The 18,994-nt window shown below is 35.8% G+C and overlaps 1 protein-coding gene across 2 annotated transcripts in view; it reads right to left on the bottom strand.

Annotated features, from left to right (window-relative positions):
* PUDP (pseudouridine 5'-phosphatase) overlaps positions 1–18,994 on the bottom strand; it is a 186,107-nt gene that overhangs the window by 81,327 nt on the left and 85,786 nt on the right. The window lies entirely within an intron of this gene.

Raw genomic sequence — 18,994 nt, 5'->3', positions numbered from 1 at the left:
TTAAACTTTAAAACCTATAATGATTAACACAAGAACAGCATCTAATATACACCATGTCATGGTGTACTTAAATCAATCTCAAAACGAAGATATTCTCAAAATGGCTTTACATAACCTCATGTAATAATTACATTTACATTTTACCTACTACTAAAGAAGATTAATAAAAGTTTTATCTTTTCAAACATCAAAAGATACTAATTAAGATTTGATGAATACTGTGAGAAAGTTCTTAGCAGTCTAGAGAATTATCCTTTCATAAAATAAACCCCCACTCACTGATCACATTTTAGAAGCAAACCCAAAATGTTCAAAATACTATAAAATATTATAAAATACTGTGAAATATTATTAAAATATTACAGTATCTTATAGATGGTAGGTTACCTACTAGAGAGTTTGGAAGCCCTAAATCTCTTCATATGCACTGAAGAATAATTCTTTATTTAACAGGACAAGATTTAAGGGGTTGATCTCTAAAAACACTACTTGAGTTTATTTTATTTATTTACCAAATAAATTACCTAAAGTGGCCACTTTTCAGAAACCTAGTTGAGTATACAGACATTGCTGATAAAGATTAATAACTGTTACTAACATTTCTATAGTGCTTTAAAGTTTGCAAAGTTTTTTCCTTATAATAACTCTCTGAAGTAGATATACTTATTATCACTCCTTTTTTACAAGTGTGGTCTGAACCTAGGTCTCATAACTCCAAGTCTAGGGCCATTATAAAGTAAAAAGAAAAGAGAATGATCTTACCTAACAGTGTTAATTTGATGGCACCTATGGAGTATTGGTTTATGCAATTTTTCAATACTCAATAAAATTGAGTCCCTGGTCTTGGGTAACTGTGCAAAACAAACATAAGCAAGCATAGAATTTTTTTTTGAAGTACATGAAATATGTTGCACTTGTGGAATCGTTTTTTAAAGTACTTTCAAATTATATTCAAGTCATAGGATTATGGCTCTAGAAACGGAAGAGACCTAAGAAGTTATCTATATGAATTCCTTAATATTAGAGATGAAGAAACTTGGGCTCAGGGAGGTTAAGAGACTAGCCCAAGTTTACCCAGGCAGTAAGTGAGTGGCATGGTCAGTATTTGAATTCAAGTCCTCCTACCTTCAAGTTATAAGCAGTCCGAGTTAAACACTTTTAACACTAATACCACACTGCCTGTAGTTTAATTTCATTCTTACATCAAACAACCTGTGAGCTAGGCTAGTTGTCTAGCTCCTCCTTTTCCATCCTGTATTTGTAAACCCCAAGTTTTAGAATCCAAGTGAAGGGGCTTATATCTGATCAGATTTGGCTTTTTGAGATCTTTCTTGATTCTGATTCTGTCATCTAATGGGATAGTTATCTCTTCTACATGTTTTATGACTATATTTAAAATCTATTGTGTGCTAGGTCTACGATAGGTACTAAGGATACCAAGATAAAAAAAAAATTATTCAGTCCCTGATCTCAAGGAATTTACATTTTTGGTGGAGGAGGTAACAGGAAGCAATGATTTAAGGAAACAATAAGAACTCTTATGGATAAACAATGACTTATAAAAATCAGCTTCAAATGACTAGGGGGGAAAAGGTATGGGAGATACCAGAATTGAATAGATTAGATAATCTCTGAGGTCTCATCTGGTTCTGATATCCTGTGATTCCTTGATCAAAGATGGGAGATCAGGAAAGACCTCTAATTCTATGTCATCAATTAAAAAAAAATATTCCTGCTGTTATATTGGTAGACTATTGTAAGAAAAACGGAATCTTCCATGAAATATTATAAATGGAGTTACAATATAGACAATGGCCAAACAATCAATTTTCTCTTGACTGAAGAGATAAGTTATTTGTCATCATGAAGGAATGGCAATTAAGTGACAATTATTTCTTTGGATATATTCAGGGCAATTTTGCCTGAAGGCAAGAGGGTAAATTAAGTGGCTTAAGACTTATTCTTATCCTTTGATTTTATATCATAGTCCCTGAAAATAAGAACCCATTTCCCATCCACATGGTCCAATTTCAATTCTTTAATGTTATATTCTTTTAAAAATGGTAAAGTTATGACAACCTAAAGCATTCAACTTTGCTTACTTATATGAACACAGTTTGGGAAAAGTAAAAAAAAAAAAGAAAAGAAAATACAAAAATAAAGTAATTCAAGGTCACAAATTACAGAAAGTAGGAAAATGAAGACAGTATAGAATAAAAAAAGATGGTGTTGAGGCTTATACACATTTAATTAGCTCACAGTACTCAGTTGTGTATTTTGTGTTTGTGTAATTCTATTACACGTATTTGGAAGCTTACAAAGCATCAAATTCATTTATCAATTATAGACTAATTATAAAACAAAGTATTAAAGTAGTAAGTTTTAAAATATTTAAAGGTGTTAGGAGCTGTAATCTACAGAATTGGGTTCTTAATGGAAGCCTCATGCCATGAGAGTTCTATTATTCCCACAATACTGATGATAAAAACTTATCAGGAGTTTGGTCTTAAGGGTCTCCTAGCAAATGAGTGCCAAATGGAAACAAAATCTGCCTCCTTAGTATCAGTCTGATCCTCTAACCACATAATAACACTACCTCTTTGTAAATCCAGCTGAAAATTTGATCAATTCAGAACCTCCTATATTGCTGTTTAATATAGTCATTTTCTCTTCTTTATACTATGTATAGATGAGAATAGCAGAACAATTTTGCTAGGCAGTAAGTTTCCACTTCAAAATGAAGAGAAGGCATTGGATGGGTCTGAAGTGTGATAAGTGACTCAATTAAAAAGACTTCTCAGAAAATACTTTCATGGCTCCATTTATAATAATCAGGGACTTCCTGTCCTCATTGAAACATTAACAACCTTCTTTTTAGAGTTTTTCCAACGATTGTTGTCAGTGATCAATGAAGGAAAAAGATAACAAAATAGTAGTATCTTGTTCTGCACCCTATATCCCTATTTCATCAACTTATAGAAATAATTAAGATGTCCTAGGTTTCAACAGAATCCATACAAGATTAACAGGAATAACAAATTAAATTTGGGGCTCATTTTGTCTGATTTACTGAAATCTGAAATACAAAGTTGGAGTATTTCAAAACAATTTCAATCCTTGGAAAAATACTTTTTATTATTTCAATTCATTTGTTTGCAACAAACAAATTATCAATCACCAAATCTTGATTAAGCATGCACTTCATGCCAGGTACTGTGCTAAGCATTTGGAATCCATACATAATGAATCAAATAACTTCTACTTGCAAAGAACTTAAATTTTAACTAGGGAATATAAGGATAAAGAAGAAAGAGATTAATTCTAATGATTTTTTTCCAAGATGATGATATCAGGGATTAAACTGAAATACTTAACTAAATCTATTTATAAAATGGCATTCCCATATTCAATAAGGACTTAAATACTGACCCAGGGCTGGGCATTACTGAACAATGCTGATAGTATATTGATTTTTTTCCGATTGTTTATTTTATCTCTTTCCATAACAATAAATATGAATTTATTTCATGGAAAATAAGAAAATAACAAAATTTATTTTAATCCATTTCTTCATAATAACACTTTCTGCCTCTTTGTTGCTGCAAGGGAACATGTCACGGTTTCTCTATCATAATCTAGGCTGTGAGGACTTGGTTCCCCACACCTGCTCTAGCTACATAACTCTAGACAAATCACTTTACTTTTTAGAGTCTCCATTTCCTCATCTATTAAATGGAGATAAGGATAGCACTTATCTCACAGCATAGTTGTGAGGGTCAAATGAAATAATGTAGGTAAAGGGCTTTGCAAGTCCTACTCCTATTACATAACATATCAGAATGACTTAGAGTTGAAAAGGACCTGAAAGATCACCTAGCTCATCTTTCTACTTCACAGCAATGGGAAAAATGATTTCTTTAGTTTGACAAAAATCTTCAAAATCATAGTTGTGTGATGTTTCAGGTATCTCTGGAAATGCAAAAAAAAAAAGTTTCAAAGTAGAAAATGTAGGTGATTCTAATTTCCTTTTTTTTGGGGGGGGTGTAGCAGCAAGCACCCCAGCGTCCCCAGGGTTGCTGCCACCACAGGTTCTTAGATCTGCTTTGTTAAAGAAAAGCAACTCAAAATGGGTTAACAAGCTTACTAATTTAATCAGTCAAACATGTATTGTTTATCTAGTTCAGGAGAAAAAGGTCAGTGCCCCGAACTTCAGAGTATACAGACAGAATTATCAAGACAGAAACAGATCAAGTAGACAGATTTCCAAACTGTCCAACCATTACATCCATACCAAATCAACATCTGGGTTTCAACATCTGGGTTTTTCAAAGCCGAGGGGGGGCTCTCAACAACGGCTTCCCAGAATACAGATCAAATCACAGAACACTTCTCAAAGTGAACCCCCAAAACAAAGCCTCACATCAGGGCTTATATAGCCTTCTCCTGGCTCAGAGAATGTAACAACCTTATTGACTCACTGGCCAATCAAGAAGTATCTACTGAAAAACAAGCCTCCCACCCCAGGCTACAGGTGCACTTTATATATAACTTTAATAGTAAAGTTATATATAATAAGCTGAATTTATCATCATTGTTAGTGGATAACAATTTTCTCTCTAACTTTAACTTCAACTGATGTTAAATGAACACAATAAGACTAATTAAAATTAATAGACTGCAATCTTAGTTCAGTCCTCTAGGAATGAACACTGAATAAGTAAACAAATATTCAGATCATTACAGGAAATGTGACTCTATGAAGATAAATTTCTTGTAAACTTCAGGCATATTTACTAATCTTTTGACAGCATATACTTATATATGATACAATAAAATAGTATTTCACTGTCTCCTCAACAGTACTTCTGCTTCTTACCTAACCTAATCTTTCCACAATTAATTCATTTAGCAAGACTTTTAAGTGCTCACTATGTGCTAAGTATACATTTATATACATACATGTCTGTGTACTGTGTATATATACACACATAATTGTACATATTTTATGTATTTTTACTTCTTTCATGGGGCATTACTAGGACTATTTGCTTCCTCAACATTAGAAGGGAAGGAAGAGGGAGGGCGTTGAGCACAGCAAATGAACATCAAGAAATAATGCAATTATCTGCTCTGGGACCATAGGCATTCTTCTCTATGAAAGTTACATACTAGAAAACTTCTGTTAAGTTCCCTGAGGGAAGATATCACACTTTATTTTAATTTACATTTGTGCCCAGGACTAACAGAATCCAATACACATAGCAGTGACTTAAATAATTGTTTGATGAATGAGATAGCTCAGGCTTAGGTTAGAAGTGGGGGATATGCTTGAATAGGGAACAGAATGGTATTGCATTTAGTTTGGACTATTGCACCGTTTTCAGAAACAGTACAGTTATATTTTTTCAGAATTCCTTTTAAAAGAGGCATCACACAATCATGAGACAATTCAGATGATTTAACAACTGATTAATGGGAATCTTGCATAATATACATCCTGCTGAAAGAAGGTTCTTCATCCTACCAAGTCAGATTCTTCATTTGTAAAATCAAGTTCCTGTACCATAGGAAATAAGACTGTATCCCTAAATCATTTATAAGTTAGACAACTTTACTCAAGTCTGTGTAGCTGTGTGTAGTTGAAGTGATATTGATGATGGAGTTAAAGGATTACCTTGACTCTGCATTAAAAATAGTAAACAGAAGTTTAGCTTGCTAAGTATTTCTATATTTTCTGGGGGGGGGTCAAATAAAGACCATCCCTATACCCAATATACATTATTTCCTTAGGTATTTGCAAAAAAGCTAGGAACCATTCTTTTTACCCATACTTCTGGAAACCTAGACTTGAATAATGTTTAGAGATTTGTAAAGTGAAAATGATATTATTTGGAGGTCCAAAATTAGAGCTATGATTTTTTTGGTATAGAAACTCTTGCTACAAATGCATAGAGCTGGTTGAGTCACTGAGAGGTTAAATGACTGGCCCATGATCACACTAATGATAAAAAAGAGACAAAAAAATAAACCCAGGTCATCCTCACTCCATTCTTCTCACTACATCATTTTGTCTCTCATAAATTAAAAAAAAAATTCTGACTTGTTCAAAATCACCATAGTAGTTGAAAAAGTTAAATCTTAGAAATATGGTGGATGTCTTTAATAGCATGTATTTTATACATGCTAGCCAAAATCATTATCTCTGAATATAAGGGGAAAAAAAACATCTGCATTACTTTTTCTGAAGGGATAGAGGGGGAGGTATGAGGCAGCTAGAAATCTAAGACAGAAGTCTTGAATTATTTCCTTAGTAGCTAAAAGGTTATCTATTTTTTAGGGAATCTATTTCTTTATACAATGTATTTGAAAGAGATGATGAAAATTGATTTTAATTACTATAATCTAATTTATTGTGTCTTTGCAAAAGATGGTCCATTCCTTGAGGTTATGAAACTATGGTTATTTTTAGGAGTAATTTCTAGTTTTTACACCCTTGAAAATTTCTCTGATATTTTATTCTTTCAAAATTTCAACCATCACTTACATGCTGATGATTCTCAAATTTCTAATCTTTTATCTCCAACTATGTAGAGAAATCTCTACTTAGATGCTGAAGTAAGGTGATATTGGAATATGCTCAAAATATGACAATTAAATTTCCTCATCAGTTAAAAAGGAAGTGTGGGGCTGTGAATTAGTAGATCTGTTAAATTCTTTCCAGCTCAGAGTCCTTCTAAAACACCAACACCAATAATATAAACAAACAACAACAATCTCAATATATATATGTATATGTACATACATGTATGTATATGTGGTTGTATGTGTGTCTATATATGTGTATGTTTGTATATGTACACACAGAGCACAGGGTGAGTTGAATATGAAGTGCTGATATCTAAAAAATAAAATTAGGAGGCGAGAGAGGAATATCAATATATTCCTCCTCCCAATGGAGAAGGAGAAAGGGAGAGAAAGAATATGGCAAATTATCTCACATAAAAAAGGCAAGAGAAAGCTATTATATGGAGAGGAAGAGCAGGGAGGTGAAAGGGAATGACTGAACCTTACTCTCATTGGATTTGGCTTAAGGAGGGAAGAGCACTCAATTGGGTATCTTAAACTACAGGAAAGTAGGGGGAAGGGTATGAGGGGAGGATTACAGAAGCAAGGGCAGATTGGGGGAGGGAGTAGTCAGAAGTAAACGCTTTTGAAAAGGGACAGGGTCAAAGGAGAAAATAAAATAAATGGGGGGGCAGGATAGGATGGAGGGAAATATAGTTACTCTCACAATATGAATATGGAAATGTTTTGCACAACTACACATCTATAACCTATATTGAACTGCTTGTCTTCCAGTGGTGGTGGGTGTGGAGGGAAAAAAGAGAGAGAATCTGGAATTCAGTGTTTTAAAAACAAATGTTAAAAAATTGCTGTTACATGCAACCGAAAAATAAGATATACAGGTAATGGGGTATGGAAATCCACCTTGGCCTACAAGAAAGTAAGGGAGAAGAGGGTAAGGGGAGGGATAAAAGTGGGGGGAATATAAGGGAGGGCAGACTGGGGTGGGGGGAAGAAAGAAAACAACAATAACAATCCCAGATCTTGCTAAAAAAATTTCTCATTTCCAGCAATGAGACCACTATTTTCTCAATAATTAAGATTAAAACTTTGTGGTCACGTTTGATTCTTTCTCCTTTGTCTCCTAAGGCCAATGAGTAACAAAGCATATTGATTTTTCTTTTTAAACACACCTCTTGTCTACCTTCATTGTTTTTTTAATTTTTAAAAAAATTTTTTGTGCTTCATTAATTCATTTGTTTACTTTTAGTTTACAAGATTCAATTCCACAATTCCTTGAGTTTCAAATTTTCTCTCCCTCCTCCCCCCCCTCCCTCCTATGGTGGCATACAATCAAGTATAGGATTTGCAAATACTTGCACATTAGACATTAGTCAGGTTGTAAAGAAGGATTGTATTGGATGGAATGAACAATGAGAAAGAGGAGACAAAACCAAGCAAGAAAAAGAGCAGGTAGTTTGCTTCAATCTGGATTGAAACTCAGTTCTTCCTCTGGGTGTAGACATCTCTCTCCATCATGAGTCTTTTGGGTTTGACTTATAACCCTGCATTGCTGAGAAGAGTCCAGTCTATCAGAGTTGGTCATCACACATACGTTGTGTCTGTAATTGTGTACAAATTTCTCCTGGCTCTACTCTTCTCACTCAGCATCAGTTTGTATAAGCCTCTCCAGGTAAATGTGAAGTCCATCTGCTCCTCATTTCTTATTGCACAATAGTATTCCATAACATGCATATACCACAACTTGTTCAGCCATTCCCCAATTGATGGGCACCCCCTTAATTTCCAATTCTTTGCCACCACAGAAAGAGCTGCTATAAATATTTTTGTGCATATGGGTCTTCCTCTTCATTTTCACTATTACCCTTTTTCATTTTGTACCTGAACTTTTTCCTGCCTCCAGTTTCTTCCTGTTCTAAGTTTCTCAATATACTCCCTGCCATAATAATCTTCCTAAAATACTGACATTTAATCACTTTTATATTCAAAAACAAAATAATTCTGTTCTGTCTACAGGATGAGACCTCAACTCTTCAGTTTTGCTTTCGAAGCTCTCTCTATATTCTGGTCCCACACCATAGAGCCAGTTGTATTGCCTTCTACTCCCCAGTATACTCACTTATCCTCAGCCCTTTGAAATATGGGTTCTGACCTCCTAACTTGATTTGACACTGATCTCCCTAAATCAAGTCAAAAAAGCATTTATTAAGTACTTAACTACGTTCCAGGCATTATCCTAAGTGCTGGGAAAACAAAGAAACGCAAAAAAGCCCCTTACCACCAGAGTAAAAAATAAAGAAACCTCCAATATAATGAGGAGACAATATTCAGACAACTTGGTACAAATAAGAAACATACAAGATAAGTTGGAGTTCATAACAGAAGAAAGGCACCAGCACTAAAGGCAACATCTTGTACAAGGTAAAATTTTAGCTGATGCTTGAAGACTGGAAAGCCAGAGAAGAGGAGGGAAAGAATTTCAGGGATGGGAGAAACCAGTGAAATGGCAGAGATTTGGGAGGTGGATTGTCAATGAAGCCAGTGTCCCTAGATTTAAGGGTATGTGCATGAAGGGTAATGTATAAGAAGACTAGAAAAAGGAAAAGGGGGCATGGTATGGACTTTAAAGGCCAAAGAGGATTTTAAATTTAATCTTGTAGTTAACTGGGAACTACTGGAGTTAAGTGCAGGATAGAGGGAGTGAGGAGAGATTGAATCAGGGAGACCAAAGTTACAAAGTCTCCAAACTGCAACATCTGATGGTCTTTTCTCAGTCCTCAACTCACCCTTTTCAACTTGACTGCTGCATCTGATCCCACTGATCAGCTCTCTCCTACCTCTGCTCTCATGACTACTCCCTTTTGGTTCTCTTCCTCCCCATGTGGCCTGTCCATTTTAATCTCTTTTGCTAGCTTGTGATCCATATCACAGCCCCATCTCTTCCTCAAGACTGTGTTCTCTCTCTCTCTCTTTCAGTATCCTCAACACCTCTCTCTCCCTTTCTCCATACTTATCCAATCACTTGCTCTATTTGGTTATTTCTACTTTTTCAACTTCTCTTGCATCAGATTCCTGCTCCTTACCAACGAAACCACCAACTTATTCTAAGATATCATAATGTGTCTATTAGGTTATGCAAATGTCCTCATTGCTCTTCAGCTTTCAAGTCTCCCTAAATTCCAATCCATTCTTCACACAGCTACCAAAGGGATTTTCATTAATAATGGATTTGACCAAGTTACTCCTCTACTCAATAAACTCCAGTGGCTTATTATTGCTTCTGGGATCAAATATAAACTCCTCTGGTTGGCTTCCAAATTTCATAACCAGATCCTAACTATCTTTTAAGTCTCTTTATATGTTACTTCCCTCCTGCTTGTGTAATCCAGCTAAACTGGTCTTCTCCATTCCTCATACATGACTCTCCAATTTCCATGTCTGTACCTTTGCACGGTCCATGCTTCATGCCTAGAATACTGTCCCCATCACTGCCTCTGAGAATCTCTCTCATCAAGACACAGCTCAACATGAAAACCTTCTACATGAAAACATCTCTTGATTCTTTCAACTATTACTGCCTTCCCTCCAACACCACATTGTATTTATTCTCTTTATTCTGTATATATCTATATACATACTTGTCTTCCTCGTGGAAGGTAAGGTATATTTGAAAACAGGAATAATTATTTCTCTTTGTATTCCCAGCACCTAGCACAGTGCCTGGAATACCATAGGTGCTTAACAAATACTTAGCACTGATCATTCCATGTTTGCTATTTACTCCAAATATTTGTTCATGTGGTTACCCTTCTCTAAAATGCCTTTCAGTTTGCTCTCTAAATTTTACCCATTCTCTGGGGTCCAACTTAAATCCTACTTCCTTCTGAGGTCTTCCCCAATTATACTAGCCCACATTCATTTCCTACATCTCCAAATACCTATAAACTTTTCAAGTAGCAGTGCTTAGCACATAGGCTTGTGCACCAAGGTCTTAGGTTTATATTTTCTCTCCCAATCTGTGAAGAAGACTGAGACTCTCCTTCCTCATCTCTAGTTTCCCTGTCTTCCTTCAAGTTTCAACTGTATTCTCCTGGTAAAGTGGCATTTTCTATTTCTTTTGTACTTCTCTCAGTTCCTAGAACAGCGATACAAATAATAAAGATTTACTGTATAAGTGGAGAGGCTACGTTAAAATCAAACAGTGGAAAAAACTGGACCCTTTCAAGATGGACAAAATTTACAAAGCAGACAGAAAATAACATTTATATATCTGTTAAGTAACTCTGATTATAATAAAGTATCTAGGATAGAGGAAGAAGACATATAGAATCTAAGAAAAATATTTCAGGAGACAACAGTATCGGGAAAATTGCACAGGAAAATGGGATCTGGCAACTAAGAAAAAATGGGCTTCAAAGACATCCCTTGGGGTTTTTCTGTCCTGTATAACTCAGCAAACTCTACTATGTTATCAGCTACACCATTAGAGAAACTGTCTAACTGAGTCTGAGATATGAAGAATTACTGGGAACTAAATTAAGATGGCCAGAGCAACTTTCATTGCATTTTAAAAAAAGTTTTCAGGGAAAGTTGGCTACTAAGAGAATGTGAAAAAGGGGCAGGGGGGAAAGGATTTTAATTTAATTAGTCTCTCACAAGATGACAAAATTGAAGCACTGGAAAGAGCAGGAATCTCCTCTCCAAAATCCTGACAAGCAGTCCAAGAGGTTCCACCTGAAGGTCTCCAAAAACAGGGAACCATCATCTCCATGACAACTTTAATTTTTGCTAAGTTTTTCCTTGTATTAAGCCAAGGTTTGCCTCTCTGCACCTTTTATTCACTTTCTAAGGTTTACCTCTTGGGGGCAATCAGAATAAATTGAAACTTTTTCTTATAACGGTCCTTCAAATACTTTTAACAGCTATCAATATTTAAATTAAATTTTATTTTATTTCAATCAGCAAAAATCCAGCCTCTTTTCCTTTCATACTTTCCCTCCCAACTGAGAATGAAAGAAAAACAAAATTCCTATTACAAGCAAGTATAGTCAAGCAAAACAAATTTCCATAGTGTCCAAGTTAAAAAAAAAAAACAACAAAAACTATCTGTTGAATTCTGAGTCTTTTACCTCTCTGTCAGGAGGTAAAAATAGCACGTCTCATCATTAGTCTGCTAGGATTGTTCACCCAACACTGTCCCCAACCTAAAAATCCCCCATTTTTTGAGATTCAGAGTCATATAGAACCTTAGAGGCTACTTAGTCCAACCTACTCATTTTATAGCTGAATAAACTGAGGTCCAGAAGGTTTTAGTGAAGAAAGGTGGGTGGCACAGTAGATGGAGTGCGAGGCCTGAAGTCAAAAAGATCTGAATTCAAACTGTACTCAGATACTTACCAGATGTGTGACTGAGGAAGTCACTTTTAAACCTGTTTGCCTCAGTTTTTTCAACTGTAAAATGAGGATATAATACCACCAATATCTCAGGGTTGTTGTGGAGATTAAATGAGACAAAATTTGTAAAGCACTTAGCACATACATAGCAGATGCTTAATAAATGCTTTTTTCTTTCCTTCCTTAATTGCTTTACCAGGGTAGTAAATGGCAGAACCCAATTCTTATAATTCTGACTCACAGTGACTTTCCCCAATAAAGGACACTTGGTTTCAAAACTCGTATCTGGCACTAATTATGCATGATCGTGGACAAGTCAATTGACCTTTCTGATTCTCATCTGTAAAACAGGTATAACTACCTGCCTCACAGGTCTGTTGTAAGGATCGAGTGAGATGTTTTGGGGGAAAGATAACGACTTTTGCTGAGACTGAGATCCCTGATAACATATGGTGAGACTAATAAATTTGGATAGCATGAACCTCAATGGGGGAAAGGTTGCTTAGTGATGGTGATGAAGAGAGTATGGAAAATGCAATGGTAAACAAAGAGTATTCAGACTTTCCTACCACGATGAGTTGGGGGCAGGAAAGAAAGTATATCTACAGTCTAAAGATGATGGCCAAGGAAGTAATGTTTTCAGGAAGGAGCCAAGTTTTAGTGAGTGCCAGAAGATGTAAAAAGTGAGAAAGGAAAAGGTTTTTAAAAGATTTAAAAAAAAATCATCATATACCAGAAGCCGCAGCAAGACAGCGCCTTCTGCTCTCTAGGCTAAACAATGTAAGTTCCAGCAGCTGATGGTCACAGACCAGGTCCTGAAGGCCTTTCACTTTCCTAGCACCCCTGCTTCAGCCACTCTCTTCAGACACTCAGCAATGTCCACCTTTAGTCATGGTCCCCAGAAATGAACACAAAACTTCAGGTGAGCTCTGATGAGATCAGAATAAGAGGAAACGATCACTTACTGATTCCTAGAAGCTACGCCTCTCAATGAATGGAATCAGCTTTTCTGGCTGCCACATCACAGCACTGATTCAATAGTGGAATTCTGAATCCGTCAAAACCTCTCGATTCTTTTTTGAGAGCAGTTTCCATCTGTCCATGCCCCCTCCATTAATATTGTGAAGGTGACTGTACCCAAGTACAAGTCATCCCTATGGAGTTCTATCCTATAATATTTAGCCAAATATTCTAGCTTTTCCAAATCCCGTGAGATGCTGTCGTCAGCTGTCAACTCTCTCTCCTAGCTCTATGTCACTTGTAAATGAAATTAACATGCCATCATGCCTTTATTCAAAGCAATTATAAAAAAATATTGAAGGCCAAGCACAGATCCCTTAGTGATAATCTACTGGAGACTTCCTGCAACAGTAACTTTCAATCATTAACAACTAATCTCTGGATCCAACCAATCCATCAGATTATATTATCATCAAACACACTTCCCCATCTTCTCTACAAAACAGTATAATTTATCAAAAGATCTGTTAAAAAATCTAAGTAAATTATACCCATAGCATTCCCTTAATCTACTAGTTTAATAATCCTGCCAAAAAAAGGAAATGAGGTTAGTCTGGTATGATTTCATTCTGAAGCTATTACCTCTCTTTGTAATAGCTGCTACTCTGTCTAGATATTCACCAACTATATTTTTAATGACTCTAGGACTTGTCTAGGTGCTGATACCTCATTGACTAGTGTTTAAGATTCTGTTCTCCAGGGTGGATAGGTGGTACAGTGAATAGAGCACCAACTCTGGAGTCAGGAGGACCCGAGTTCAAATCCAGCCTCAGACACTTAACACTAGCTGTGACTTTGGGCAAGTAACTAAACCCCAACTGCCCTGCCTTCCCCCCTCCAAAAAAAAAGATTCTGTTCTCTTCCCGCTTTTGAAAATATGAAAGATACTATCTATTACAGATAACTGAAGGATTAAGGGTGCAAAATAAGATATATGCAGTTTTTTATAAAGCCACTGGGGGAATTTTTTTTGACAATGTATATTTGTTTCATGAAATATGTTGTTTATTTCCCCTCGATGGGCTGGGGGCAGGAAGGAGAAAAAACATATTTCTCTAAATTAAAGAAAAATAGAGAAGGTAGAGTGCTACAGATGTGAAATGTTGCATACCCTTTGAGATGAGGTTTTAGTTTTTATTATTTAGTTTTAGTTATTATTATTATTAGTTTTATTTAGTTGTTTTATTTTGTTGCAAGAGACCTTGGAATATGAGGAATAATCTTGGAGTATCTGTGATGTAAAAACAAAACACATCAATAAAACTTTTTAAAAGAGATATTGTGAGCTGAAAATTTTTTTTTATCAAAACAAAAAAGGGGGGGGGCGGTATTGCCATTCTCCAATCTTAAAGAAGCTCTTCTGTCTTCCATTATTTTTCAAAGACCACTGACCTTGGTTTATGTGAGAAATAACTCTTTCAGGGTCAGGATGGGTGAAGATGGAAATTTATTCCAAGATTGCAGTGGCTGGTGTCTCATAAAATAGCCACACCCTATATTAACAAAAGCAAGCTTTAAAAACCTATGCCTGACTAAAAAGTCCCTCCTGTCTCCCTATTGGCTAGAGGATACAGGGTATACAACTTCCCAATATGCCTATTCCATAGTTTCCCTTGATATGTCTCCCCTCCCCCAGATTCATTTTTTGACCATTAAAATGAGCCTTTAGTCTTTCCAGAGGATGAGAAACTAATATTCAAGAGCTTATTGCACATGAGTGTTCCAAGCAATACTTAACTTCTACCCTTTGTAACTGACTTCTAACCTGAAAACAGGATAAAACAGTTGGATCCTGCTTTGCCCATTATCTTCTGTGTGAGACATAACTTCTCCATTATGTCTTCCATTCTGATGACTGTTATTTTGAATTTATGGAGACAAATTTCTCCCTTTTATCTCTCAGTTTCCCTCTTCTTCTGCTAGAAGATAATCTAGTACTAATCTATGTTGAAAATATCCCTGTTTAAATGTCTCATCTGTAACAGCCATAGGCAGAGAAATTCTCTTAGGTATGCTGATTAGTCTGATGAGTGAAAATGTTTAATCAACATCCCCTACTGATTTCTTCTACAATCAATTTATTTTCCTGCATTTGCTGCAAGTCAAAAGATTTTCTGGTATATGTGGATCCCTAGATTTCGTAAGTCATGTATTATGTAATTTCTGTGGAAACAAAAGTTTTAATCATTCCACACAGCTTACCATTCACAGTTATTTCATAACCCAAGGATGTAATTCATCTGGGCCAGATGTAAAAGGGAGGAACTTTTGAGAAGAAGAACATCAAAGTGTTCAAAGTAGACCTCCTACATCTTAAACTTACTGGCTATGTGACCCTACCTAGAAAAGTTGCTCAACTTCTCAGAGTCCGAGCAACTCTCCAAAGCACTAAGCTATCTCTCTGAACTGGTAAAGAGTTTCCTCACCAAAGAAGTTCCTTAAACCAGTAAAATCACTAATTCAAAAAAAGTCATATATATATATATATATATATATATATACATATATATATTATATATATATATATATACATATCAGGAGTTATTAAGAATATCCTAGAAGCTTAAGAGCGTTTTCCACTTTTGCTCCTTAGGGCATTTTTCAGTCTTTTAAATTATAATTATACTTAACTCTTCTCTGATTCAAGAGTCACTGTTTAACTCAAATCATAAATCACTGATGGTAAATACAGAATATAGCCATAAATATATTAAGCTATTCAGGATTTTTCTGCTGAGGTTATTTCTCATTTTTCTGTGTGCCAGATTACCCAGGTTACTTAGCAGGTCAGAATATGTTTATGTATATATTTAACTTCAGATTTTCTCTATTCTTTCATCATCATCTACCTGCTAGTTATTTGGCACATGACCAAAGAAACTCCAATGTCCCAAGATCATCCTGACTTAATCTAGTTAGTTACATATTCATCTTCATTCTTTATCATGATTCAACAAATGAAGAGTCCACAATTTTGACCAAGTCCCAAATGATGAATGGTTGTTGACAAGGCATTTACAAAAGATAAACATCATTATTCCCACAAAGCTAAAATATGGTAAAGTTTACATAGAAAATGAACTACAGGAGCAAATGTTATCAGTAGCAACTTAAGTATAGGGAACTGGACAGTAAAGTTATAAACTGGACCACTGATATAATTTACAACACCCAAGAAATGGAAATCAGCAGCTTTCTTTTAATCTACTTCCTTAACCAGTTTTTCCAAAGGAGCTGATCCTCCTTTCTCATTTACTTTAATTGTAATTTGTCTCTGATCAAAAAGATTAAAAAAGTACAGGGATTGAGTAGAAACAAAAAAACACACTGAATTTCTTTTTTAGGGCAGGAGAACAATTTAATTTCTATTACTCTTGTCTTTTATGATTCATGTACTATTAATGAATAGGAACCCTGAGGATAAACATATCGTTTTTATGAAGAGAGCACCTCTTGGCTTCCAGATGGCATACATCTGCTACGCTGACTCTAATGTAAGGCCATATCATGGCTCTTCAAGGCTTCACTGCCCGTTTTTAATCAAAGAAAAGCTAACATCATTAATCAACGTTCTCATAAAACAACTACATTTTTAGAAGATAACTAGACTCTACAATTATAAAATGGTTTGCCCTGTTAACCTCTTTAAAAAAATACGCATTACAAACAACAGGTTTGGATGAGATAACCTCCAAATTCAGGGTTTCATTTAGTCAGCAGTACCAGAATGGTGGGTATAGTATAAAAAGTTACCACACCTTCAATGTTTAGTAGCTGCATCACTGAAAGCAAGTCACTTTACTTCTATGAGTCACAATTAATTCTTATGCGGAATAGGAATTCATGTAGTTATAGTAATGTATAATATACAGAATAGAATACAGTATATAAAGCACTACTTTACACAGTTCCTGTGAAGGAAGCATTTGGTAAATCCCAAAGTGATATTTAAATGTGAGCTATTGTTAGAAAGAAGAAAGGTCAACAAGAAAATTTCACAATTTCTCTATTACTAACTTAAAAATTTCTGATAGACTTAATGCTTCCCAGTGCCCTGTCAGTCCCTCTAACATGTCCAGGAATGGATAAGGAAGAGTATGGCTTGTGAAATCATTCTCATTGCTTTAGAAGTATTTCATAAGAGGGGCGGCTAGGGGGCACAGTGAATAGAGCACTGGTCCTGGAGTCAGGAAGACCTGAGTTCAAATCCGGCCTCAGACACTTAACACAAATACTAGCCATGTGACCTTGGGCAAGTCACTTAACCCCAATAGCCCTCCAAAAAAAAAAAGTATTTCATAAGAAAAAACAAACAAAAAAACCTAAAGATATCTAATTCAGGGAAAAAAAAAAACAAATGTCAGATGTTTAGTTTACTATTATCACTGATTGATATTACACCAAGCTCTTAGATTAGTAAAGTTACAGAAAGTAATACTGACCTAAGCTGGATATTGAGGGTAAATGATTTTGTAAACCTTAAAGTTCTATAGTTATTTATTTTTGGTCTTTATGAATTTGTTTGTTTACTTTTAGTTTACAAGATTTGATTCCACAATTCCTTGAGTTTCACATTTTCTTTCCCTTTCTTCCCAACCCCCCCCCCCCCCCCAATGGCAGCATTCAATAAATACTTTCACATTAGACATTAGTCAGGTTAAAAGATGGATTCTATCAGATGGAATGAAAAATGGTAAAGAGGAAATAAAACCAAACAAGAAAAAGATCAGGTAGTTTGCTTCAATCTGAATACAAACTCAGTTCTTTCTAGTTCTTTCTCTGGATGCAGACATGTCTCTTCATCATGAGTCTTTTGGGATTGACTTATATCACTGCATTGCTGAGAAGAGTCCATTCTATCAAAGTTGGTCATCATATGTTGTGTCTGTAATTGTGTACAAATTTCTCCTGGTTCTACTCTTCTCACTCAGCATCAGTTCATATATGCCTCTCCAGGTAAATATGAAGTCCATCTGCTCCTTCTTTCTTATAGCACAATAGTATTCCATTATATGCATATACCACAACTTGTTCAGCCATTCCCCAATTGATGGATACCCCCTTAATTTCCAATTTTTTGCCACCACAAAAAGAGCTGCTAGAAATAATTTTGTACATATGGATCTTCCTCCCACTTCTATGATCTCTTTAGGATATAACCCTAGAATTGGTATGGCTGGGTCAAAGGGTATGAAATTATTTATAGCCATTTGGGAATAATTCTAGATTGCTTGTTAGAAAGGTTGGATCAGTTCACAACTCCACCAGCAATGCATTAGTGTTCCAATTTGCCCACATCCTCTCCAGCATTTGTCATTTTCCTGTTTTGTCATCTTAGCCAATCTGACTGGTGTGATAGTAATGGCAATTAAAGATTCCCCTGTATTGACTTGGTTTTCAAACTGATTGTGTTAAAACCCAGAGTTTGTTAATCCCACCTGTGGGATGGGCTTGTTGATGTGAAAAGAAAGTCCTGAACTGGGAGGAGCTGGTGATGTAGATTTGGAGAGACACTAGAGAGAGGCGGAAGATCTTTTTGGAAGCAGCACCTCGTGGAGAGAGAGAGACTAAGAGAAATGCTGGTGGCCGCTTTGAATTGCCCTGGACTTTTGAGACCTGCCCCCTGAGCTGCCAAGGACTGAGGAGACATGGCTGTTTTGCTGGTACTTTGTCTGTCTGTTTTGATGTTATTTTGCCAGATTTGTCCACTGGTGAAAGACTGTCCTTTTGTTGAAGAAGTCCTGGAACCTGGCTGTTCGCTAAGAAGGCCTGCGACTGTCCTGCAGACAGAGAGTGAATACTGTCCACTGGTGAGGGACAGTACTGTTGTTGCAGGGGTCTGGAGACTGTCCTGCAGACAGAGTGAATACTGTCCACTGGTGAGGGACAGTGCTGTTGTTGCAGGGGTCTGGGAGCCTTTCTGTTGGTTCAGAAGCCCTGAAGAAGGATTTTCTTGTTGTATGTTTACAGAAATCCTGGGAGAGGGCTTTGCTAA

This window comes from Petaurus breviceps, unplaced genomic scaffold (assembly GCF_028583685.1).
Source record: "Petaurus breviceps papuanus isolate PSGF00001 unplaced genomic scaffold, PetGlider_PUasm1.0 90849, whole genome shotgun sequence".
NCBI lineage: Eukaryota > Metazoa > Chordata > Mammalia > Diprotodontia > Petauridae > Petaurus > Petaurus breviceps.
This window is presented reverse-complemented; position numbering and strand designations above follow the sequence as displayed.